The 27,248-nt window shown below is 34.9% G+C and overlaps 1 protein-coding gene and 1 non-coding gene across 2 annotated transcripts in view; both read left to right on the top strand.

Moving 5' to 3' along the window:
- The window catches only part of DACH2 (dachshund family transcription factor 2), a 656,741-nt gene that overhangs the window by 216,247 nt on the left and 413,246 nt on the right, over nt 1-27,248 (top strand). The gene's annotated exons all lie outside the window — the stretch shown is intronic.
- Nucleotides 2,937-3,042, top strand: LOC132482778 (U6 spliceosomal RNA). The gene has a single exon (XR_009530952.1). It is a non-coding gene; the product is annotated as a U6 spliceosomal RNA (small nuclear RNA).

Raw genomic sequence — 27,248 nt, 5'->3', positions numbered from 1 at the left:
GCCTGTGTGGCTTAGGAAGGGAAGGGTAAGGACAAAGCGATAAGGACCAACAGTTGGAAGAAGACATATTTAATGTCCTCCATTTTAAACCCCAGTCCACAGTAAGCCTCACAAAGATAACATTGTTGGTAGAAGAGATGTGACAATACATTTTTAGGGAGTTACCTGTGGAAAATTAAAGTGGATTAAATCATTAAGTCATTCAATAAATATTTATTAAGTGTTTACCATATGCCATGAATTCTACTAGGTTCTGGTGATGTGGAAATGTATATACACACATATATACATATTTTATGCATGCACCTATGTTTTTGTGTAAAGTTTCCAAATTCTACTAGATTGATAATGAGTGCTAACCAATGGTGAATATTAATAATTCAATAAGCATTTTCTATATCAAATTGAATGAATTGAGATTGTTATTGCCTTATTCTCAAACTTTGAAAAAGGGAACTTAACATTGTTTCCTACCAAAACTGTCTCTTTCTATCCTGACAGATGCTCTCGGTAAGTTAGATATTTCATTGATATTCAGCTGTGGCACTGCTAATCTTATTTTGATTGAAACAACATTCTGGACAGCAAAATTGATGGGTGCTTATGGTGAGGCTGTTGCAAAAAAGTAGTAAGAAGGTTTCATATTTAGGTGTGCCTGGGGCAAGAATTATGACCTTCTTTAAAGTTATAATTTAGAAAATATTCTGCTTATTGTGTTTCTTTTAGTATAGTATGGATTATCAATATATGTATTTAAGGATTTTTAATATCTATATTTTGATTGACATACCTTTTGTCATTTTAAATGATTTTCTTGCCTAAACAACATATAATAGAGTTTCACAGTCGACAGGACATTTATCTTTCTTGTTAGGTGATACCTTTTCCAACACAGAAGTCGCACTGTCAGCCATATGTCATATAATAACATCATCAGATTCTTGAAGACCACTATCATGTAGCATATTTGTTGCACAAGTTAATTTTAGGACAGTTTTGTTAGATAGAAAATATAAAGAGGAAGTAAAATAAAAATTAATACAATGTGGAAGATATTATGCTTAACTTAAAATACACATTATATGTCAAAAGATAAGAGATATTTTTGCACAGCGCTATAATTTAGTCATTAGTCTAGCTCTTTGCTATTATCTAAAATAAGTATTTGAACTAAACTAAATTATGATCTAAAAATGCAATAAGCCTCACTAATTGGTGGAATCCAAACCTCCAAATTATTATCATTATTATTTTTACTAAATCACAAGCTGAGCTATTTTTTTCTTAATCCAGTGACTCAGAACTGGAAATGAATTTATAGATTTTCTATAACTATTGAACTAGAACAAAACCAGTATATCAAAATAACCTCTAAACTGAGCAGATATCTCATTCAGTTCACTCATTCTTAGCATAAAATATTTTTATACTATACCTATCCTTAAGATATGTTTAAAAATAAACTTAGAACACTGACAACCTTGTGAGTTTTGCCACTTTAATATTTTATTTATAGTGATTGCGAGACTGTTTTCCCCTCTTTATTTCTGGCTTAAAATACCTTTTAATTCACTAGTTAGTTTTAATTAATGTTTAGAATAATGAGTAACTTAGGATGGAGTGTTCTATATCTGGTAAAATGTCAGCCTTGTTATTTGGATTTATGACAATTTTATTTATTAACAAAACTTGAATTCTCTTTGGTTTGAATTCTGCTATGATTTTTCACCTAGGAAACATTTTCCTCCCTATATGAAATAAGGATTTTACCACAGTAAGCATAGGAAATGAAGAACTATTTTCTAATCATTGAATAAGACATTATTCAGTATTAGGGCTGTGTGCACCTGAAGAAATAAAGTTGTGGGGGTATAGTCTTTTTTTTTTTCCTGAAAGAAGGGAGAAATATTTCTTGAAAAGAGACAGATGGCAGCATGATACATTATTCTTCACTTAGGGAGAGATAGTGTAATAAGACAACTTTCAGTTGTAAATAGCAGTTATGATTTAAGTAAAGACCTGTTTTTGTCCTGTAAGGCAAAAACATTATAATAGTAAATGATCACTAACTGTTCAGATATAATCACCTTATGTTGTACATGTCCCCACTAAACTGCATTATTTAAAATAACATATCTCAGATATTATTTAATTAGTTGAGTTGTTTCAATGAATAATTAGTTATTCTAAAAATATGTCCATATAGATTTTTTTTCTGACAGCTTCTTGATCATAATTAAAACCCATGTATGTTTTACAGGGTTCAGAGATGGAGGATTTGAAGAAAACTTGTAAAACTAACAAACACTGAATGCTAGATCATTGGACACATTGAATATCAATTGTTTTGCTAACATTGTTAACTGAACCTGGTGACTCATGAGAGATTTTTTTCGTTCAGAACCAAACTCAAATACTTTTCCTCAGGGTTAAATTACAGCCAGAGAGAGTGACATTACACACACACACACACACACACACACACACTTAATCTTCTATTCTACAGTACTATTTACTCCCATTCCAGATACTAAACATACTGCCTCTTATAGGAATGTTTTACATTAAATTTATATGACAAAAGTAATACACACTTAATACTATTACCTGTTGGGGGAAATCAGGATTTTGAAAATTGAAGAGGATGATAAGAATAAAAGGCAGATATTGTTTTCTGATAGACTAAATCCACTATTATTGCTGTCTTTATTTTCCAACTAATGTGCAGCAACAAGTTAATACCCAATGGCAATTGACATTAAGACTGGCTAATGGTCAATGTTTGATATATGTAAAAGCACAGTTTATACTAAACCAGCTGTACGTACCATGGAAAATCATATATAACTAGAAGATACAATGTTTATCTCATATATTTGTTTTGGATTTTTTCCTGCTTTGAACATTAGCTAGATTCTCAAGCTAGTTTTGATTATGTGATTTTTTTCTAGCAACACATATACTAAAATTGGAATGATACAGAGAAAGATTAGCATGGCCTCTCTACAAGGCATGCACATTTATGAAACAATCTTCACATTTACCATTCTCATCTTTAAGGACCAGATCAAATGCCACCCCCTTTGGTCTCTTCAGGATGAATATTTCTCTCTTTTTGTCCTCGAAATGCATTGTTTATGTCAGTATTTTAGTCCTTAGTGTAAATGTATATTTTTCTTATTATATTTTGAGTTTTCACCATGTATAATGCATCTTTATACTCCCCACAACATCTAACACAGTGCCTTGTGCATAGTGGGTGCTCAAAACATCTTTACAGAGTTGAATTTTTATGAGTCATTTGCTGAACATTAGCTACAGTATGCACATGTGCAAGTACACAGGTTTATAAATTATATAAAATAAATGAGAGAAGATCACTTAAATTTACCAGTTGCTCTAAGTTTTGGAAGTTTTCTGGATGTCTAAATGATAAAGGAATTGGTGACAGATTTTAGAAAGAGAGGAGAAGGCATTGCATATGAAAGGAGAAATATCCCTGGTTCAGGCCTCACTTTTTAAAGCAAGCAGTTGTTTGGAATTCTAAAACAATTATACTGACTATTAAGGAATAGGCTCATGTAAAATATTGTGGCAGTAGCTGAGCTTACCCCATTATGTCATTTGGGTTCTGTGTTTATTTTTGTTATATATCGTGGCTTATAAGTGTACCATTTTCCCTTTGGGACTACTAGAGTGACCTCTTTTCTCAGTATGTATAAAAAGTTAAAGGTACCTTGTAACAGCTTACAGCTCATGGAGAAAATGTGCCTTTGCATCTGTTTGCTTGTAGACATTGTGCTATTAAAGAGTTGCCATTTTTTCCCAAAAATAGTATTTAGGAAAAAACACAGTCTGGAAAAGTTCTGGGCATTTTATTTTCGGCACATCTAAAGCTTTCCAAGTGTTCTGAATGAGCCACTGCACACTTTGATATTTTCACCTTCAAGTCTTTCTGTGTATATGTGTATCTATGTATTATGTATGTATGCACACACACAGGTATATATTTGTTACATTTTTTTTACCTTTCTCAAATATGCCATGGTAAACAAATGGTTGCCTTCTATTAACTTGCAGAGAATATTAGCTTAACTGTTTTGACTGGTGATGCTGAAGCGCAGCAACGATTCTGTATCTTTACTGCAATCTTAAAACTTGCCACGAGTGGAAGAAGGATTGTTGAATTGCCACCACTATACAATTGCACCAAGATTAAGTAAAATGTTCATTAAGTAAAATGTTCACCTCTGTCGAATTTAGCTGAATAGAATCCATCAAATCATGGTCATATTTTTCTAAGTGTGCTTGGAGCTCTGTGGATGTGCAAATGAAGGACCATATGGAGGTGGCTTTCTCCAAGGTACCAGTAGGTATGGTTTTGTGGGTTGCACGTGCCTGTTGGCACTGTTGGCAGTTCATCACCCTGGGAAAGGCATTGCTTTCAAACATGAGTAATTGATGAATTGTACATAATATGCAAATGTGAATGCATAAATCTCCTGAATGACAGCTTAATTTATGTGAGCTTTTAAGAATGTGGGATTACATTTTAATTAAATATCTTCAAAGGCACCCTGACTTATTCAGTTTTTTGGCTGCTGTCTTTAAAAAGAAGTGGGGGAAGGTTTAACTCAAAATTTTACACACACTATTCACATTTTCCAACTAAGTGGTCATTGCTTAATAGAAAAATCAAGGTATTTAAAGAAGAAAAGCATTTGTCTTTAATTATAAGAACACTGCCATTATATTACAATGGTTGCAGTTTGTCATATATGATAGATAGATATAGAAAAATATATGTGGTTTGAAAATTAATGTCTTAAACTTTAAATGTAATTCTTAAACATATTTCAGATACTACTATATATTTTAGTATGCCAAATTGAACAATGGTAATTGTGGATAACATTTCTTAGTATAGATTGTTGGGATAGTAATACTGTATATGACCTCCTACATGTTATTATCTTAAAAATACCTAAAATAAAGAGTCAATGGAGGGCCTCCCTGGTGGCGCAAGTGGTTGGGAGTCCGCCTGCCGATGCAGGGGATACGGGTTCGTGCCCCGGTCTGGGAGGATCCCATATGCCGCGGAGCGGCTGGGCCCGTGAGCCGTGGCCGCTGAGCCTGCGCGTCCGGAGCCTGCGCGTCCGGAGCCTGCGCGTCCGGAGCCTGCGCGTCCGGAGCCTGCGCGTCCGGAGCCTGTGCTCCGCAGCGGGGGAGGCCACAGCAGTGAGAGGCCCGCATACCGCAAAAAAAAAAAAAAAAAAAAAAAGAGTCAATGGAGACAGAGCTGAACTACCCACCTTTGCTCTTAAATATGTAGTGTGTATAGATGTAGTTGTGTGTGTGCATAGTTTTAACCTCTGTTTAATAATAGTATATCAAACTTTATGTAATATGAAGACTAGGATAAAAAGGGTAATTAAAAATCTTTGAAATTTTCCACTTAATCTTTCTAAGTGATCAGATTATGAATTAAAGGGATATAAATTTAATAGATCCACTTAAAGTATGTTGTAAGTGCTGTTAATTCTTTTAAAGTATAGCACAGGGAACTCTACTTAATGCACTGTGGTGACCTAAATGGGAAGGACATCCAAAAAAGAGGGGATATATGTATATGTATAGCTGATTCATTTTGCTGTACAGTAGAAACTAACACAACATTGTAAAGCAAATATACTCCAATAAAAATTAATTAAAAAATAAAATACATTTCAATTTATTTATAGTTTATAGTGAATCACATTGCCCATAAGTAATAAATTTTATAAATCTCGACCAGTTATAGGCTATGCCTAGTTTTTACCTATTTTTTCCTACATATTCATTTTCTCTTAATTTGCATTGAAAAGCTTAATTGTTGACTACAGAGAAGTGGTACCTATATGGCTTTGCTTGACTATGCTTTTCCTCTAATGTATCATTGTAGTGGTTAATTGAACAAACTCTGGAATCATACTTCCTAGGTTTCAAATTCCAGCTCTATCACTACCTGTTGTGTGACTTTGGGCAGATCATTTAACTGTGCCTAAGTTTCAGAATTTCTGCCAGAATGTGGTGACAATATAAATCACTTAGAAATGTGCCTGGTACTTGGTAAGCCCCATGCAACTTATTGTTATTATTTATTTTCACTGTTCCCATCATACTCTCATTTATACCTTGCAAGCCTGTCTCCTCTCTGGTCCCAAGACAGCTTCATTCTTACCTCTATGATTTAGTCTGGAATGGGTGTACCATGCATCTTCTTGTCCAGGTCCTATCCAAATAGAGACCTGGCTAAGGGCTCCTTTCCTCCATAAAATCTTCACTGACTCCTACCTCTGAGACAGCTCCACTTTTCTTAGTTTTCCTCTGTCACAGTCTTTGTTGTTTAATCATTTCCTAATTTCTTTTGTTTGCACCAGATTTACAGTTGTGAAACCTGTAGTCCACTTATTTGGTTTCTGTCATGTAACCTAAAAATTACTCCTAGTGTGAAGTACTAGCCCCCTTTTCTTTTTTGCCTTTACCCAAGTTTAGTAAATCGTGGAGATGCAAGATGTATCAAGCCTCAAATGAGATGAGATGACCAGGCACAACTCCGCCCTTCAGGCCCTGCTTGTTCTATTCCGTTATGGTTGAGTTTGTTTCTTCCACTCTGAAGAGGTGCTCTTCTGTTTATCAGAAATTAAGGAAGTGTCATTTGTCCTACACTAGGTCAAGAAATACATGCATATGATATAGTGGATTTAGAGTCAGACAGATGAGAGCTACAGTTTGTATCTCTTGGCTGGCCTTCAGCAAGTTAACCTTTCTGAGGGTTAGCTTCTGGTCTTAAAATAGGGGTAATAGTACCCATCTTTTGGAATTATTCAGAGAATTAAATTAAGTTGATGTGAACTTTAGCATAATGCTCAGTACATAGTAGGTGTTCATTTGTCAGTACTTTTCCTTCCTTTTAATCATCCAACAACAGTAACAGAACTCATAATAACGGGCTATGCAATGGAATTAAAGCTCTTCCTTAACTGAGATCTGGGAAAGGAACAGTGGAGAGTTTGTCCAGGAGCAGTATGTGACTAAATTTTCAAATTTCTTCTCTGCAGAGACCAGAATGTATAGATGCCTAATTTTAACACATACTATTATTTTTTAAAGGAAATAAAAAGGACCAAAATCACGATGATGCAGCTGTTTGGGGTTTTTCAGTCAGAATATGGACTTAGGTTTTTCCAGGTCTCAGAGAAGACAAACATTACTCCACTGTGGGCTCATAATTGGATTCACTTTAAATATAATTTATCTGGCTGTAGTCATTTCAGCTCTTTGAAACAGCCTATTATATACTCTTTCCTGTTTGATTTTGTGAACTGGGTATACTTTTTCTGTAGTCTAACTCAAACTACATTTGTGTGTAAGATACTATGCCAGGAACTGTGGTGGGCTCAATGATGAAATCGGTAAGCCTCACACAAAACTGTCCATGTGGGCCTAATATGGTGAGGAGATCTTGCAGAGCACTTTGCACTAGCTAGGGTCTCACTAAATATCTATTTAATTTGATATTTCAATTCCTAGAGAATAGAACTTTTTCATAGAGTATGCATGTAAGACTGTTTACCTCTATTCCTTTTTCAAGCTCACTTTTTTTAAATAAATGACAGTTCTATATTTAAAATACTCAATGACAGTTTAGGTTAAAATTTTCTCTTCCACACCATAACATAGATTTTAGTAAAAATAACTTTTTTTTTTTTTTTTTTTTTTTTGTGGTACGCGGGCCTCTCACTGTTGTGGCTTCTCCCGTTGCAGAGCACAGGCTGCGGACGCGCAAGCTCAGCGGCCACGTCTCATGGGCCCAGCTGCTCCACAGCATGTGGGATCTTCCCAGACCGGGGCACGAACCCATGTCCCCTGCATCGGCAGGCGGACTCTCAACCACTGCGCCACCAGGGAAGCCCAACTTTTTAAAAATAATAAAATGTCTAATTATAAATGATCTCTTAATTAAAACCATTCTTATCAACTACTCGTAAATTAGAAAAATAAATTATGATCTTTGCTATAAAAGAAAAGCACACAAAGTTTTTTTCTCCATGAGGTAAAAGTTGTAAAATATTTTCATATTGCAACCACTACTCAGATAGTACAAAGAACATAGGAATTTAAAGTCAAGCAGACCTGATTTTGAATTTACTTACTAGCTGTGTGACATTCGGCTGGTTATCTGATCTCTATGAGCCTCAGATTCCTAATCTGTAAATTGAGGACAATAATATCTACTAGCAGAGTTTTGGTAGTTATTATATATGTTATATCCATATATCTATATTATCTATATCTCATTCTATCCATCTATCTCTCATCTATCATACTTTATATATCACACTTTATATCTCAGTGTTTCCATTTACTTTTGCTTGTATACAGTCAAATTCAACTCAGATAATTATAGACATGCATCATTTTTAGTAGTCCAAATTGGAAAAATGAAGCAAAGGAGAAATGCTTAAAGGGATTATAATGATTATTATGGAAAGACCCATGGGCTGGAAATCAGTAAACATGGGTTGCAATCATGGTTTCTTTCTAACTAGCTGTGTGATCATAGATAGGCAAGCCATTTCATCTCTTTGAGCTTTAGTTTCCCTATTTGTATGAGGAAGAATTTGCAGTGTCTCCTCAGGTTCCTTATAGCTTTAACTTTTTAGGATTATTTAGGTTCTTTGACTCTTGAGTTAGCATAGCATGGCAAGTCAGTGTGTGGGACCAAGATTCAGATTACCTGGGCTCTAATCTCAATTACCCAATGTAATAGCTGTATGACTTGGGAAAGTCACTTAATCCCTTGAGCCACAGTTTCCTGATCTTTACAATGAGCAGGACAATAATCATATACACTTTGTAATGTTGTTAAGAGTATTAAATGATTTGACATACATAAAGAACTTAGAAGAATTCCTGATACATAGTAAGTACCTACTAAAAATTACGTTATTATTACACAAAACTGCAGAGGAGGTATACTAATGAAATATGTCCTGCTTATCTCATATCCTGATGATACAAGCATATATTCATAAGTCCAGTGAGTATAGCCATTAATCCAGCAGGATAGTTCACCCATCTGTTTCAATATTGAGATCTTACTTTGAATCTGCACAGAACTGAATAACCTGTATTTAGGTCCAATATTATATTTCCTTATATTGTTAGACATCCCTTCATTAATTCATATCTTACATTTGTAAAGTACTTGAAAGCAAAATTCACATCTTATACTTTCTATTGTCCCTCATTCAGATCATCTGAAATTGGACCTTACTCCTAGTAGATGCTCATGAATAGTCGACTGATGATACAGGTTTTAATCCTTCCCAGAGTAGCTGCATTAAAAAAAAAAAAAAACTCCACAGTTCTCATTTTAAGTTTAATATGACTCTAGATACATATTTATGGAAGAATGCACCCTGAATCATCATGAGCAAATAACAATACTGGGCAGTATGGATGATAAAGATTACAGATGACCTCAATTTATAAATCACATTTTAGGCTAGACTACTTTCACCATCACATTTCTGACTGATTTTTTCCGAAATAATGTATCCTTGTATATTATATTTCTAGATGTTAAATGCTCACTGTTGTGCTATAAGATTGGAAAAATATTGTCTTATTGTTAGAAGAAGAAAATTCTGCTGATTAAAAGAATTAGAAAGTCTCTTTAAATCTATTCTTTATAATTATTTAGAATGTTTACTTAGTATGGTTTGCATGAGGCTTTAAAACAAAGAGACTAGAAAATTACTAGAAAATAGCCTCTTTGGGCAACAAGAATATTTGCTCTGTCATTAATGTTTACTTAAGGAAAAGCTATGTAATTAAAGTCAGGAAGTCACAGTATACTTTAGAAGGAATCTTAAACTCTTTTTGCCTGCTACCATTTGGACATAGTTGCAGAGCGCATCCATGTATTCTCTTATTCATTTTGCAATTTATTTCCTCTCCATTTGTTTTAATTTTCAGAGCACTCACATTACGTGCACTGTAAAATGGAGACAAGTTGTTTTGTATTCTTTGTTCCTAAGTAGAAAAAATAACAAGTACAGACATCTCCTTAAAATATTGTATGTCTCATTCTAAAAACAAACCAAGCCCAGGCTAATTTTGTAGAATGCAATAGTGAACAAAAAAGGGTAAACTTCCATTACTGGTCCCTGTGCTGGGGGCAGTTGTGGATCTTAGAGCAATGTACCATCACTGGTCTCGTAATCTGGAGGCAATACAGGAGATGGCTCTCAGAAACAAAAATAGAATGTCAGATAGTCTGACTATATCTGAATAATAATGCCAAGAAATGTAATGCTGGTTACCAGCAATCGACCTAGGTCAAGTTTGTTCATTTCTAGTAGAATCAGACCAAGCCCAGATACTTCATTCCCTTTTAGTTATCCGAGTTTGAGGAGGCTATGTGCTGGGTAGGTCATATAATGATTTCCTGTGGCTTAAAACTCACCTTTAAAAGAAATTCAGTAGGTCTGGAGTAAGGCCTAGGCAGCTGTAATTTTTAAAAGCCTCACAGGTAATTCTGATAAGTTTCTCAGATTGAGAATCACCAGGTTAATCTTTTCTATGATAAAAATTGTCTCCCTTTTCCATTTTCTTCAGGATGAACTGCTTTCCCAGTGAGACTATAAATTAAGTGAGCAATGGTTTGCTGTAATCATTAGAGTCTTAACACTGGTAGATTTTTTTAGGTAGTGAATTGTAACCCATCTCTTATAGATGTAGTCAGGTCCTTTCAATTGATGCGTGTATGGATTCATGAATACAGTTGTATGTGACTTGATTTGGAGGATTGGAGTTGAAGACCATTAGCTAAAATGGTAACATAAAATACGTTAAAATCAGCCTAGATACAGAAATAAACTCCAAGTAGAAGGAAATTGAGTTTCTTAATATGTACTATGCACTCAGTAGACAGAAATCCTTAGAATACAGAATAATTCCACAAGAAAATACAACTATAGCCTAAAATGTAAAAAGTTTAGTCAGCCAGTCTGTCTTCTGGCTATTTGATGTACACAATACCTTGTACTCCAGATGTTTTACTTACATGAACATAACCATTGTACCGGACAAACTTCTTAACAGGATGACTGAATTTCTCATTACTCATGTAGGTATTTTGTTGCAATACAGTTGCCACTTCAGATGTTAAATCTGTTTTGAAATACACGGATCCCTAATTTCTTTACAAAACAAACTCTATGCACAATGATGTCACTAAAAGTGGCCATAATCAATATTCAAATAATGTATACAATAATACAAAATATTTCATTTAACAATGTTTGCTTCTATATGAAAAAAGAAACAAACCTTTATTTTGGCAGCAAGCATTTCCAAAGGAAGCAAATGTTTTAGTCACTGTGGCCAAAATAAATGTTTTCTTTAAGGCTGTTAAGGCAGCCAAATGTTTTCGTAGCATTTTCAAAATGTTTCCACCCTTTATTTTCACAAAGAGAGTCTCTCTCCTTCCCACCCATCACCCTATGGAAATATTTTGAGAATGTATTTTGACCATGAAAACAGCAAAAACATTTTGAAAATGTTATCTTTGTAAGTGTTAGAAGGATGCTCTCAAAGTTTAAGGAAGTTTAACCAAAAATGACAGTATAGTGCAGTTGAAAGAATACTAGAAGTGATGGAAATAGATACTGGCTTTGACTCTGTAGCTTACTTGTTAGGTCATCTTTAACTGATCACCTCACCTCTCTCAGGTTTCAGTTTATTAATCAGCAAGATGAGGGAGTTTTACTAAATGCCATATAATTTGCATTTCAGTAAAATATCTATTGAATACATCGCGACAGGCAGGGACTTGGGACCTGGGACCTGGGACCCATTGCCGCAGTGCTGCAATGCTTGCACCTGGACAAATCTCTCCTTGAGCAACAAAATACAAAGAAACTATAGGGTCTAAAAATAACTGCGCGCATGCCCAGTTGGGGCAAATTCTAGACAGAAATATACAAAAGACTAAAAAACCCAACTGCCACTTCTGAAGAGCCCAAGGCAAAAACTGGGCATTGGGAGCAAAAGCAGGGTACTGCGCATGCCCCCTGCACACACCATCACCTAAGGGGTGGGCACACCACCTAAGCCACCCCTCCAGCCTGACCCCTGGACACACCCCTACCCTCACCCAATGTAAGGAACAAGCTTGCACCCCCCCACTCAGGGAGCCAGTGAGTGAGCAAGGGAACCTGTTACTTGTTCTTGCTCCCCAGCAGGGGCCCCAATAAACCCTTGCCTGAATTTCTTGTCTGGCCTCTGGTCAACTTCTATTGATTGGGGAAGACCAAGAACCCTGGTCAGTATCAACATGAGTCTTCAAAGGTCTAAGTATCTTCTATATTTTTAAATAAAACGCGACCCATATCATAATTTTATTTTTATAATGGTAAATTCTCTTGCCCTTATGTTTTATTTAAATAAAAACAAAGAAACAAATAAAACAAACAGTATTCTGAGACCTGAATTAAGCATTTCCAGTTATGTGTAGGTACTATAAACCTGAGCAGCTATGGATGGATTCAAGTGTTTTCCAGCACAATACAACCGTCTCTAAAACCAGTTTAAATGATTTTCCTCTTTGTCTCAGTTTCCCGGACTGGGCAAGTAAAAATACCTGCATCTGTCTTAAATTTGATAAAGAGGAAAAAAAGTGAATATAAACACTAAATGAACCATGAGTAGTATTTTTTTCATTGTTCTGTCACTGTGGTTTAAAACTTTAGGCTGCTTATGGAATTCTAAGGAGATTTACTCAGACAATATGGATAAGAAATTTGAGAAAAGCAAAATATGATGCTCATTATGTACTATACTACAGTGAAAGAAAAATGTTATACCAATTAAATAAACTGCATCAATTTAACAGTTCTAAGGTTCTTAATTTCAAGACTACTACCAATAATAGCTGTCAAATTGTCAAGCACAATTATTAAAGACTATGTACCAGGCACCACTCTGCAGGCATACTTTGTCTCTCATGTGTGCTCATGTGTGTGTGTGCTCGTGTGTGTGTGTGTCTTTTCTATAACTCTGAGAGGTAGGTGTTAATACTTCTAATTTGCAGATTAAGAATCAGAGACACATAGAGGTTAAATGACTTGCTTAGTATCAAATCACTTGCCTAGGTACAGCTGGCAATAGGCTCAAAACCTGATCTACATGATATTAAAGGAATTAAAACATCTGTGTTTCTTTGTCATACAACTGCTGCAACTAACAGCCTTTATAATAGTAATGCGATAGATAGGTGAAGGGTATGAGCTGGACAGTTTCATCAGTTCCTAGAGACCTTTTCACTTGGACTTTAGAATGAGACTAAGACAGAAGCAATCTTGATTGTCCTGACAAATGATCTGTCCAAAGCAAGGCTCCAAAGTCAAACTCTGGTCATAATTCTTGGAGGTCTATATCATGCCTTTTGACTTAGAAGGCCACAAGGTGCTTTCAGCCCATTAGTGTGGCCTAAATGGAGAGGGTGTTAGCCCTGCTCTAGTATGACCATGGATGTTATCTCTGCCTAATTCTGAATGACAGTGAAATCCATATGGCTGCAGGTGAGCAAATAGTATAACAAACTTACAGGAAGATGTAGCCGTGACATTTTGCATACAAGGAGCAAGACTGTAGCAACTGAAGAAAGGTATCTGGAGGTGCATTTTAAAAATTTATTTGTTTGTAAGGACTGCTCTTGATTTGTAGTTGTTCCTAAATTAGAAATTTTCCTTTCTGTGTCAATTTTTAAAACTCACAAATATTGAGTGACTACTAATACCCCAACAATTTTTTAGCATCAATAATGTATGTAAGTAAATATAAAGATGCAGGGATCCTCAACGAACTTGAAATACAGTTACGGAAATAAAACATTAATTAAATTTTAAATTGGAGAGACATGAGCACGTCTGACTAAGATATAAGAAATGTCACAATGAAGCTGAGTGGAATGAACGAATAAAGTAACTTCAGAGCTGTGATTGGGTGCTTAACTCCCAACTTCAACATCTTCCAATCAATATGTTTAATCTTGTAGTTTTTTTCTGGAATAAGCCACTATGCATATTTCTTTTCTACCGCTGAATCACCAAGTGACAACTTTATCTCTCTTGGTTTCATCTTGTCTTTTTCAGACTCTTTTTTTTTTTAATATCAATGAAATGAGGTTTAAAAAACAAAGATCATTTGATGCACCAATATTTACAGACGACTATATGTATTCTAGACCAGTGTTGTCCAATAGAAATATGATGAGCCACAAATTTGATCCCCATGTGTAATTTTAAGTTTTCTAGTTTCCACATTTAAAAACTAAAAAGAAATAGGTAAAATTAATTTTAATACATTTTATCAATCCCACTATATCCAAAATAATATCACTGCAACATATAATAATATAAAAATATTAAAGATATATTTTACATTATTAATTTTTTGTACCAAGATTTCAAAATCCAGTGTGTATTTCAGTTACACAATATCTCAATTTGCACTCACCATGTTTCAGGTGCTCAATAACCACATGGGGCTACATAGTATTATAAGGCATATTTTGATGTGTAAATTTCTATACTTCAGCTGTAATTATTGTTATAGTTAAAGAACAGTTTAAATGAAAGAAGTGCAATGCTTATAAAAGCTAGAACTATGATAAACTATTCCTTCAATACCAAAATCCATTCTTATTAAACAGGCAAATAAAAGTGAGTGACCATAGTTTTAGCATACGGCTGAACAGTGACACTGCAAATATAGTTTGCATTACAGGTAGATGATTTACCGAAATATCGATAGCTAGGTTGCTAGCATAGATATGGTATTAGCATTAAATGTTTTGGAAATGCTTTTAATTGCTGCACATCACATTATCTGTACTTTCCACCATGTGAACATACGTATTGTAAATAATTCCTTAGAACTGTCCCTGTTTAGGAGACTGGCAGTTACTTAGCAGTCAACTTAGACTTTTTTTTGAATGTTGCATTTTTAATTTAGGTAAGAATCATACCTGTTTTATAGTTATGACTTCCCATAAATTATCATGAATTATCACTAAATATGGAGATGGCCTAAACCAATTTATTCATATGCCAATATTTTCTCTTTAGCACTTGAATGTATACTGTTTGGCCTGCCTGTTGAATAGCATTTTTCTCAAAAGTGTATAAACTCAAAGTCTTAAATATTAAATCAATTCGTTCTTGTCTTTGTCACTCTAAATCTAGTCAATTTTGATTTATATATTACTTATAAATATTTGTTTCTGGTTAAAGGCTGATAACTTACTTGCTTTGTGTTTCTTTGCTGATATATATTATACTTAGAGAGTTTTAAAAAATCATCACCATTTTAAACGTTTGCATCATATCAAAAATTTAATGTTAAAAAATTAATGTAGTAACATTGTACATTAACTACCAATGTGTACATAGGCAGCTTATTTCTTTTGAAATATCCTACTCAGATTACAAAAAACAATTTTGGATTTGAAATAGCTAATTTTAACTGGAAGTAAGGACATTGTTGCTCAGAATACAGTTGGATTAATTGGCTACCCATTTACCTTTGTGGATAGTTAATGCACAGAAAAGAAGAATTCTTGATAATGTAGGAAGATCCAATAAAAAACCTCGAGACTCTGAAGGGTGAGAGTTGCTATTGAATTCTCCATAAGCCATGCTGACTGTTATTGTCCCCCCATAAAAAGACAGGAAAAATTGACCCATATGGAGGCAAGTGAAGGCTTTGGTATTATCCCAAAGATCCTATAATATTAAATAGAAGGAACAGAAGTCATTTAACCTGACATCTTCAGCTTACGAATATAGAGGAATGGTGTCCAAGGGGTGGGGTAACTCACCCAAGATTGTGGAGATTATAATGGCAATTCCAAATCTGTTGTAATACTCTTATGCTTCTAAATATGCTCATTTCCAGGACTACTAAATGTTTAAGAAAAGAGCTTTCCATATATTTTGGTATATAGATATGTTTCTCATAGTTAAGTTTTGCTGAAATCAGATACTTTACACTGTGTTTCTCCATGATTTTTCATTGCAGATATAATAGTTTTATCTTCAGTTATATAAAATATGAAAATGGCAAGGTCAAACAAAGAATTATTTGATTTAGAAAACATGACAACCATGGTTTCCTTTCAGACAGTTATGTTCTGGTAAATGTTTAACAACTGGCTGCGGGTTAGGGTGGGAGTGGAGCTCTGATTTGTAGTACTGGCTGATTTCCGTGGTGTAAATACTCCCAGCACGGCCTATTTCAAGCTACCGACATGAGATCCTCAATGTGAAGTTAGGAGTTGCTGCATATAATTGGTGCTCGAAAGCTGGTAAAAATTGGTTCGGGCACATCACTGCTTTCAGAGCCCAAATGACAGACTGGGGATCTGATTCAGGGTCTTTTTTTTCACTTGGGTTCTGAGTTTTAGTTTATATACTTATACACTCACTGATACATACATTCAACTTCTGAATTTCATGATTTTGTCTGTATTCTCTTTCAACCTGATGCCGACCAGGGTTCTTGGCCTTCCCCAATCAATAGAAATTGAGGTCAGATAAGAAATTCAGGCAAGGCTTTATTGAGGCTCCTGCTGCAGCAGGGGGGAGCAAGAACAAGTAACAGGTTCCCTTGCTCACTCAATGGCTCCCTGAGTCGGGGGGTGAGCTTGTTCCTTATATGGGGTGAGGGTAAGGGTGTGTCCAGGGGTCAGGCTGGAGGGATGGCTTAGGTGGTGTGCCCACCCCTTAGGTGGTGGTGTGTGCAGGGGGCATACGCAGTACCCTGCTTTTGCTCCCAATGCCTAGTTTTTGCCCTGGGCTCTTCAGAACTGACAGTTGGGTTTCTTAGTCTTTTGTATCTTTCTGTCCAGAATTTGCCCCAACTGGACATGCACACAGTTATTTTTAGTCCCTTATAGTTTCTTTGTATTTTGTTGTTGGAGGAGATGTGTGCCTTCGTGCAAGTATTGCAGTACTGCAGCAAAGGGTCCCAGGTCCCAGACTGTCTCAAACCCAATATCCATCACTTTGGTAATGGATTACTATTTCTCCATATATTAAAAATATTACCTTGAGTAGTAATAGATGCTTGCTCATAGGAGGATGTAAACCTTAACATTAATCAGGACATTTCTTGATTAAAAACAAAACAAAACAAAAGGAATTTCCCAACACTACAAGTAGCAATATTTGAGCAAAACCCTCATGTCTTTGACTTTGACGTGAGGTCCTAAATAATATGACATACTTCCTCTAAGAACATCCTTTATTCATATCCCACACTACCATTCACTCCTTCAAGGAATGAAGTTGTAAAAAAACAATGCCATTTAAAGTAGAAATCTTGAAAAATAAACTATGAACTTCCAGTGTAATGTTTCAGAGGACGGAAACATCTTGTATTCATTGCAATTTATCTGGAACACAACTTACTTAGACTTTCTGTAGTACTCTTAGTCAGAGGTGATTAACCACCAATTTTAGAGCACTGACAGTTGCACAATGTTAATGTTTAATTAGCTAAAGGGAAACACCTGTAGTGTGGAGGAAGAGACTAAGATTAAACTATATGCATTCAGGTTGTAACAAAAGGCAAATTAAATGAGCGTACTATTTATCTTCAGGGAAAACATAGTTGCTAAATCGTTGGACATCCCCAACTCATGGGAAGTACAAGCAGTGAGTAACCTTTTGCATGTATATTTTGTTGCTGGCTTTTTACCAGTAAATTCCAATGAGGAATGTTTGTGAGTTTTCCTGTCCTTCCAGCACAAAGGCAGGCTGATTTTGTTCGGGACGTTTAGACAGATCTATCACACCTTCAGTTTAATGTTTCATGCCTTGCACTTGACATGTTACATCTCACCCAAAGAATTGGTTTGCCTCCCTTTCCTTCTCTTCTTCATCAGCCTTCCTGTATTCAAATGGAGGGGATTATTCTAAGTGCTTTCTGAACACCTTTCCTTTGCTGCTACTTTCACATTTATAATTATCCTTTCACGAAAGGATAAAAAGATTTAAAATGATTATTCTTGGCAACAGGCCTAAGGTGAAACCCTGTTGTAGTTAACGTGTAAATTATAATGTGTGCAGTTGTGAAGATGGGTTTGTGAAATGCTCCTCTAAACGCAAGAATTTAAAGGAAGCTGTCATAGAGTTTGTACTCTTTAACGGCTTATAGTCATTGAAAAGCATCTCAAGATATGTTATATCTGAAGGGTAAATGAAGAGTTTAAGTTAAATACAACCACTAACTTTCTGGAAGACAGGAAGATAAAGGATACAATAGCCTCTCAGCAAGGGTTTAGGAAAATGCAAAACCCCTTCCTTCCTCACTGTTACTTTGAAGTTTATTTGGAATGATTAATTTTCCTGTGGCTTAATGTAAATTGAGAATTAAATAGAAACTGTGTTACCTCACTGACTTTGCTTCCCCAGTTTTCAAACTAAGCTTGTGGATGGCTTTTCTAACCAAGTGCATTACAAGTAGAACAAATCCTTTCATTTAAATAGGAAACTAAAGGAAAATACTTTTCGATTTTTATATCCTGCCAATTTTCAAAAAAGTTTTCTTTCAAAAGTTTAGATTGCAAAAAATATTCGGTGTGATTCTCTCCTGTTGCACTAATTGTAAACCTGCCACCTGTTAATATTTTTTTATTTTAAGCCAGTTCTGGGAGAGTTCAGGAGCCAAATATATTTGGCTCTTACTTCTGCCTCCAAAGCTCCAAAGCAATCTAACAAAAGCACTTCCATAGCATAGTACAAAGAATCCTGATAAAACATGAAAAATAATTCTCTTTCCCTCCCTCCATCCTTTCCTTCCTTCCTTCCTTCTCTCCTAGATGATGTTTACTTTGTACCAAGAATTTTGTTAGGTACAATCAAGAACTACATATTCAATAAGCTATATAGTTTCTATCAATAAGAAATTTAGAGTTAAGACAAGTAGCTATATTCTAGTTACATCTTTTTTTTTTTTTTTTTTTTTTTTTTTACAACAGGCAGAGTGGGACAAGCTGCTAACTTTACCATGGTGCTGAGATGAATTTAATTTACATTCATACAATGCCTGAAAGGATGAAAGTGTTGTACACATGAAATGCAAGGAAATGCTTTGCTGTTCCGAACATAGAAGGAACATTAGAGTGAGGGTCATCATCAGCTCTTTTGTGAGGTGGATGTTACATTGCTCTCAGTACACCCCACTGATGGGGTTAACTTGCCAAGAGTCTTTAAGAATTTTAAATTTTCTGTGGTTTTGACCTCGATAAATGTTATTTTTTTCCCAAAAAGGAGAAGCAGTCAATAGGTTTTCACTGCTTAGAGCAGGCTTTAAATTATATTTAATAATTATGTAATAGAAGCATGTTAGTTGAATTTATCTTGGAAAAAATATCAGTGATAAAACACTTCTTTTTGAAATACTTCTAATTTTAGGTTATAAAAGTTTATTTCTATCTAATCCTCCTGCCTTGAGGCAAGTGTTATTTAACAGCATATTTGTTATTGTTTAGCCTGCTGTGCCAGAAAATAGCATTCTCTCAAAGAAGAAAACAACCTCCAGAAAGAGAAAGTCCAAAGACAATGAATACATACACTCTGAGATTCTGTCACAAAAAGTATTTTCTAGTACAATATTTATAATAATATTAATATAAGAGTAATGGTCTAGATAATGGCATGAATCAAAAAACAAAAGCAAAACCACACAGAATAAATACATTTTTAATAATAAATAAATACTCATTTCTTATTTATAAATACAGTTCCCTCTTGTAAACTTTGAAAAAGTTTCTAATGTTTTTTTACTCCATTTCCCTCCCTATATTTTGGGATAAATTTTGTGAATTCAAGTGTTAAACAGTGAACATAAGTGTGTATATATTCATTTTCTCACAGTAAAACTATGGTTTTCTATTTTGAGCTGTGTCAGGCATTTTTCTAACCTTGAACTGTGCTGTGGGTTTAGCCATCAGGAAGGAGCCCACAACAACATATCCTACTCTTAGAGGCCTATATAGGCTTTGAATCTAAATCTAACATATGGATAAGCTGGTGAAGTTTGATTTCAAGTTTATCTCACATTAGTTAGAAGTCAGTCTAAAGGACTTGTATCACATTGCCCTTTTTGCAACCTTGTTTTGTTGCCAGTAGGAGCTATAGGGTCAAATTGTCATCAGTATTATCAAGAAATCTCATCTGAAATGGAGACCCACATTAGCCATGGGTGCTATTAAATTCCATTTTGCTTCAGAAAGTGGTAAAACATTCTAGTGAGAGTCAAATGTACTTATGAGGGAACATTAAAATATGCAAATTGCATTGATTTTATTTTCTTATAGTTAAAGAAGACATGTAAGTTATAGGTATGGGGGAAAATAACCATGTTTTTTGGAAAAGGTTCTCTTTTACAGGAAGAGTTTATTCACACTGGGTGAGGGGAACCTAGAAGGAAATAGGAAAATAATCTTTGCCAGCAGTTGGATTTGTTAAGTTTGTTTGCTTGAAGACAGTGAAGTAAAAGGTTATTTTGAGAATTCCATACTGAAAGTGATAGTATTTTTGACTTAGAACAGCTAATTGAAAAACAAAAAAACAGCTTCAAGTATACCCCTATAAAAACATTATCAAAGTAATTGTATGCTGCACCACACCACTACTGTATAAAGTGAGAATCTGTTTAAATTGGAAAATTCTGCTCAAAGATGCTCACACATTATCTATTTCTTTTCCCTTCTTGCATATTATTTTATTGTGGAGGATTTTAGAGAGGGGAGTTTCCCTTTCCAATTCTTCATAATTCCTTGAATCAAATCATTTTGATACCCATTTAGCAGATGATAAAACTGAAGCATAGAGAAGTTGAGTTTCTCAGGGTCACAAACTGGATCAATGGCACAGATAAATTCAGTTTCTGGGTTCATAGTCGCTTGCTGGGCTATTGAATTTTGCTGCCTCACGGGAACAATGATTTAGGAAGAAAAATGACTTTTAGAAAAGTGTGTTAATGTGCATCCAGGCCACACTGTGTCAGGATTTACTTGTGATATTTGAATCTACCCAAATTTACCTGACTTCAAAATGAAAGGGAGGGTGGGCAGGGAACCTTATAAATGCATGTCCACTGCCATGGCCACCTTGAAGACCTTCATGCCTATTTATAAAAGTTTAGCAACTTATCCATGACTATGCTACAGTCAGCAGCAAAGAAAAATTAGAATTTAGTTCTCTATTTTCTAGTCAACTGCTATGAGCTATTCTGTCTTTGATGAAAATTTTCTTTATTATTTCGAAGCGGGAAAGAGGTGGGGGGCAAAGGTTTTTAGGGGGAGGAATACCTAAAAAAACTGTTTTCCTATCAAGGTAAGGAATGGGGAAGGAAAATGAGAAAGAGATCTGTATATAAACATGTATTACATGTATTACAGTTACCTTAAGGAAAAATTAGAGTTGTGAAATTAAAGTGTAAAGGTTGAGCTCTTGAATTTTGCCTTACAAGTAAGGACGTATTGGGACGTAAATTAAGTATGTAGTAGGAGATGGTTGGGAGAGTTGGAAATTCTTTCAGTACTATCATTCAGATGAGACAACTACTTTTCTAACATGTAAACTGCAGGATATATCTCTCTGGCTAGACTTATTTTGGCCTTCAAAATTATTTCAGTGGAAATTTAACTCAATTAATAACTGCAAGCATAGTAATATTACTGTTGAATTTATATAGCACTTTAAAAATTGTGGTAAAATACATATAACATAAAATGTATCATCTTAAGCATTTTATTTATTTATTTTAAAAGAATTTTGGTAAAATACATGTAATATATAACTTACCCTCTATACCATTTTAAGTGTATAGTTCAGTAATATTAACTGTAATCACATTGTTATGCAACAGATCTCCAAAACTTTTTGATCTTGCAAAACTGAAACTCTATGCCCATTGAAGAACAACTCGCATTTCCCCCCTTCCTCCCAGCTACTGGCAAACACATTTCTACTTTCTGTTTCCATGAGTTTAATTACTCTAGATACCTCATATAATTGCAATCTTATAACATTTGTCTTTTTGTGACTGTCTTATTTCACTTAGTATAGTGTCCTCAAGGTTCATCCATGTTACAGTATGTGTCAGAATTTTCTTCCTTTTAAGTTGTATAGCACTTTTAGCTTTTCAAACTGGTGTTCACATATATTGATTAATTATCTACACACAACTCTAAGCTGAGGATAATGCTATAGTATTATGCACATATTTTGCCCTTTTTTGGGGTAATTTTCCATAGGACCAATCCAGCAGCTTTACTTAAAATATGAGCTAAAATAGACATATGAGAAAGTGGAAAACTATGTATACTTAGAAGTTAATGAATTATCTGCTTTTGACCAGAAATGTAGCATGATTGTAATGATCAGATTAATAGATTATTTAGTTTACATCTCTAATCGTAAAATGAGATAACATATTTAGAATAGTCATGTAATTTGCCTGAGGTCAAACAGCTCAATAATGGCAAAACTGGTATATTAGTTTTCTGTTGCTGTGCAACAAATTGCCTCAAATTTAGCAACTTAAAATAACAACCATTTACTGCTCACAATTCTATCTGTCAGAAATCTGGAGGGGCTTGACTCTGTTCACAGTCTTACAAGGCTGAAATCTAGGTGTTGGTCAGGGTGGGCTGTTATCTGGAAGCTCTGCAGTAGAATCTGCTCACAAGCTCATTGACATTGACACAAGCTAGTTCATTTCAACTGTAAAACTTGTGTACCTGTTTTCTTGCTGACTGTCAGCCCAGGGTTGCTCTTGGCTTCTAGAAGCTACCTGCATTCCTTGACATATAACGCTGTCCATTTTCATACCAGCAATGGTGTGTTCTCTAATTTTCTGTTTTTAAAGGGTTCATATAATTAGATTAGATCCACCTAGATAATCTCCCTTTCAATTAGCTCAGTCATGTGATTTGTTACCTTAATCACATGTAGAAAATCACCTTTGCCATGTAATATAACTTAATATCTCATTACATTCACAGTTTTAGCAGTTAGGGTTGGAAATCTTGGGATGGAGGAGAATTTTGGAATTCTGCCTCCCACAACTGAGATTAGAACTCAGGTTTAAGTCCTAGTGCTTTCCACTGCATTACACTGAATATCTAAGATTGTTTAAAGTAGTTTTATTTTAATATGGGTTGCTAATATTTATCCACATAGAGCAAAATTTTAAAAATATTTTAAATCAGCAAGGAAACTGGCTTCTGTATTTATCAATTAAATATGTGCTTCCAGGCTGTATTCCTAACCACAGAGACTAGTGCAGTCAGGTTAATAGTGATCAGCTTCCTAAAAATCTTACTCAACTTCCTAAGCCCTCCAGAGTTGTGATATTAACACCATACTCCTTAGATTTCTGATTGACATTCAAACATGAAATGTTAACTCTTGAGATCATCATGGGATTATGCACAGACTGACAATTACCAATGGGACTTCCTTTGCCAGACATGAAAAATAATATTTTGGCTAGTTGTAACACACTACCTTAATGCTGGTACTGAGTTCCCTTTGTGATAATCATTAAAGAGATCCTGTATGATGACACAAAGTAAAAGGCAGTGGCCTTTCAGAAAAACAGCACCGTTTACAGCAGGTTATACTGAAACCTTCCCAAGACAGTGGAGCTTAACAAAATTTTTCCCCAGGAACCCTAATACCTTGAAGATATTTCACAGTGGAAGGGTTCTAGTGTCAAATACTATGCTTAGCAGATAGTGAATCTACTCATCCAGCTGGAGAAGAACATTCATTTAAGAAATAATTAGAGAAAAGGGAAGAAAGATATATTGAGGCAGATTGCTAGACCAAGGCATTTAGAATTTATTTTGTATGCACTCAGGAAGTATTGAGGGTTCTAGAGCAAAAGATGACATAATGAAAGGATGTTTCACCAAAATTCAGATCACAGTTTATGTAGAATGTATTGGAACAATGAAACAACTTGTTGAACATAACCTGGGCATGAAGTGATGAGGGCCTGAAGTAGGGTGTTAGAGATAGGAATGGATAGAGATGGAAATTTGCAACATATATTACAATGGAACAAAAATATTGGAGACTGAAAATGAAGGGAGAGGTGGAGGGAGAATCAAAATTACCCTGAAGTTTATAGTTTTGGCAACGAAAAGCATGCCTATATTGCTGACAAAACAAGAGAAGGAAGGTGTGGGGAGTGGGATTTGGGGAGGCATATTTTGAATTTGAGATGCCAGTGGAATGTATCCAAATGTGAATGTTAACTTCTTAACATTCTCTTAATATCAAATTTTTGAACAGTGACACATTCTTTGAATTCAAGGATGCCTGTATTTTAAAAACATTGTGTCTGACAGTGATATGATACACTTTAGAAAGGGAAATGGTTCTTTTTTAAGCCTTTTATTTTATTATTATTTTTAACATCTTTATTGGAGTATAATTGCTTTACATTGTTGTGTTAGTTGCTGCTGTACAACAAAGTGAATCAGCCATACGTATACATATATCCCCATATCCCCTCCCGCTGGCGTCTCCTTCCCACCCTCCCTATCCCACCTTTCTAGGTGGTCACAAAGCACCTAGCTGATCTCCGTGTGCTATGCGGCTGCTTCCTACTAGCTATCTATTTTACATTTGGTAGTGTATATATGTCAATGCCACTCTCTCACTTCGTCCCAGCTTACCCTTCCCCCTCCCCGTGTCCTTAAGTCCACTCTCTACGTCTGCGTCTTTAGGGAAATGGTTATTTAATTTGATTCACTCTAAGATTTACTACGGTGCAATGATTCTATCGATGTTAATCGGAATTACATAAGCAGAACGAAAAGAGGCTACTAAGAATTCGTCATATGCCAGCATTTCTGTTATACAATCTTTGTTAATTATACTAAGACGTTTATTAGAATTCAGTCAATTTATGACAAAAACTAAACTTGTTTAAAGGTGCTAACACCAGGCTTAGAGCACATTTAATTTAAATAGGGAGCAGAGTTAAGTAAATGAAGTATAAAATAGCTTCACATTTATACTTTCTAAGAAGTGAGTAGTCAACCCTTAAATTGTCTATTACATCAGATTTCTTTTTTATTGAAGGAAAAATAGAAATTCAGCATTAGAAAAGGAATTAAATATCACCATTTAAAATAATAACTATAAACTATCCAATTTATTACAATCATAAGATTAATGCTAAACATGAATTATTCTACATGATCCTTGGTACTGTAATACATGACCCTAACAAGGAAGATTTTCCCTCATCCCCTGAACACCCTTATGTTAAAGATAATTTCCTTAGCTTCCCTAACTCTAATGGAATGCTGGTATTGATGCTTTTAATGTATTCAAATTTAAGATTTGGATATGCCTATAAGAACTGAAAAAGGGAGTAAATGGTAATGGAATATAAATGACCTTGCCTCTGGTGTGTTTTTTTGTTCCTTGTGTTGATAACTCCTAGGAACATGATGAGCCACACTTTAAGTTCCCATAAACCAAGAGCTGATTGACGCCCAGTTTAACATAAGCACCATTTTATGAGAGTTACCATAGTGACCAGGTTCCAGTTATCAGCTTGAACAATTTCATATATGATTAATGTTAATTGCCCATTTTGCATGGATGACTTTTTCCCGGGTGCTGAATTGGTTGCTGCTGCCTTTGATCTGGTTGAGAATACAATCCAGTGCAATAGTTAGACAAGTGATCAGTTTGCTAACACTGAGAGAAGATGGATTTAAGTTGCTGTGAGGTCAGAGTTTGTTTCTCTTCATAAACACTGAAAGGTCAGGTAGAGTTTAACTGCCATTGGCATCCTTGAAATGTTGTAATAAATGTCAGGCCTAAGAGATTATTATTATCCACAATGCAATTAAAAGTCTTATTGTTCTGATAGAAAGATTCTTATTCAATTTAACAAGCATATTGAAAAGTCAGAGCAGCATTCTCACAGTCAGGTAAACAACACCTTCAAAGCTAATGGCATTCTTGGTTTTCTTGGTTTCTAATGTAATTGAAAAAACGACACATTCAGGGACTATCCCAAGGGATTTTAAATATCAGTGATGGCTCTGAAAAGTGAATCCCAGGTCATGGCTCGCAGCTCCCACTTCAGGAATCCAATTGCAGCGATCTTTATAAGTTGCTGCTAATATCACAGTTAACTGCCACTATATCCTCAGTTTGTCCAAGAATGTTATGAGTGTTTCTTTAAAGAGTAGTAAGCCAAACTTTCATTGAAGAGGATAACATGACTTGTGGTTCCTCGCTAAATCATGTGCTGACCATATATGGTTTACATTAAATATCTTGAAGTCTCATGACATCACTAATTAATTTATTAATAAGATATTTTCTTTGACATAAAATTACTCAATTGTTTACTCCTTGATTCATATACAAATGGCTGATGATACAAGATAAAAATAACTCCAACAGTGAAATTTCATAATCTTAATGAGCAAAGTATCAGCTACTTTATTACAACTTGGAATAGATATTTCACAGACTGTGGCATATCTTGTTGACACCAGAAGACCTACTGAATTTCTTTCTTAGGGACCCGTCAACTCTACAGAGTTTATAAACTTTGAGGTAACGCTCTGATGGTAATCCACTTTAACTGCAGAAAAAAAAATACTGTTGATACATATTTCAATTTTTTTTCTTTAATCTCAGGAAGCTGAGTTACTATTTAATTTCTCCTGAAGAAGTTTACAGAGTGAAGGGTAAAATACATATCAGGATAAATTATGTTATAGGATGAACTGGACCCAGAGAAAATCATGATTCTTTGATATAATTTCCTTCCAAACCACCTATAAATGTTACACCTAATGTTGATTTTATAAAGCTAATGATCTCAAAGATTTAGCTGAGCTTTTAAATAAGAGTTTTGCTATTTTGGCGGGTTGTTTGCCTTGTACCATAAAGTATTGTTTATGGTGCTCATGGGTGATATATCCACTGAGCCATTTGAGTGGGAACTTTAAAAAGGGCCTGTTTTATTTTACAGAGTACAAATAACCTTGTAATTAAACTGAAAACAAATAATTGCCAACAAGCAATTATCATTCATTTAAAGAGTAATTACATGGTTATTTGTGCCCTGTAAAATAAAGC

Source organism: Mesoplodon densirostris, chromosome X (assembly GCF_025265405.1).
Source record: "Mesoplodon densirostris isolate mMesDen1 chromosome X, mMesDen1 primary haplotype, whole genome shotgun sequence".
Classification (NCBI taxonomy): domain Eukaryota; kingdom Metazoa; phylum Chordata; class Mammalia; order Artiodactyla; family Ziphiidae; genus Mesoplodon; species Mesoplodon densirostris.
The sequence above is the reverse complement of the archived record's forward strand: the minus strand, read 5'-3'. Positions and strand labels throughout refer to the sequence as shown.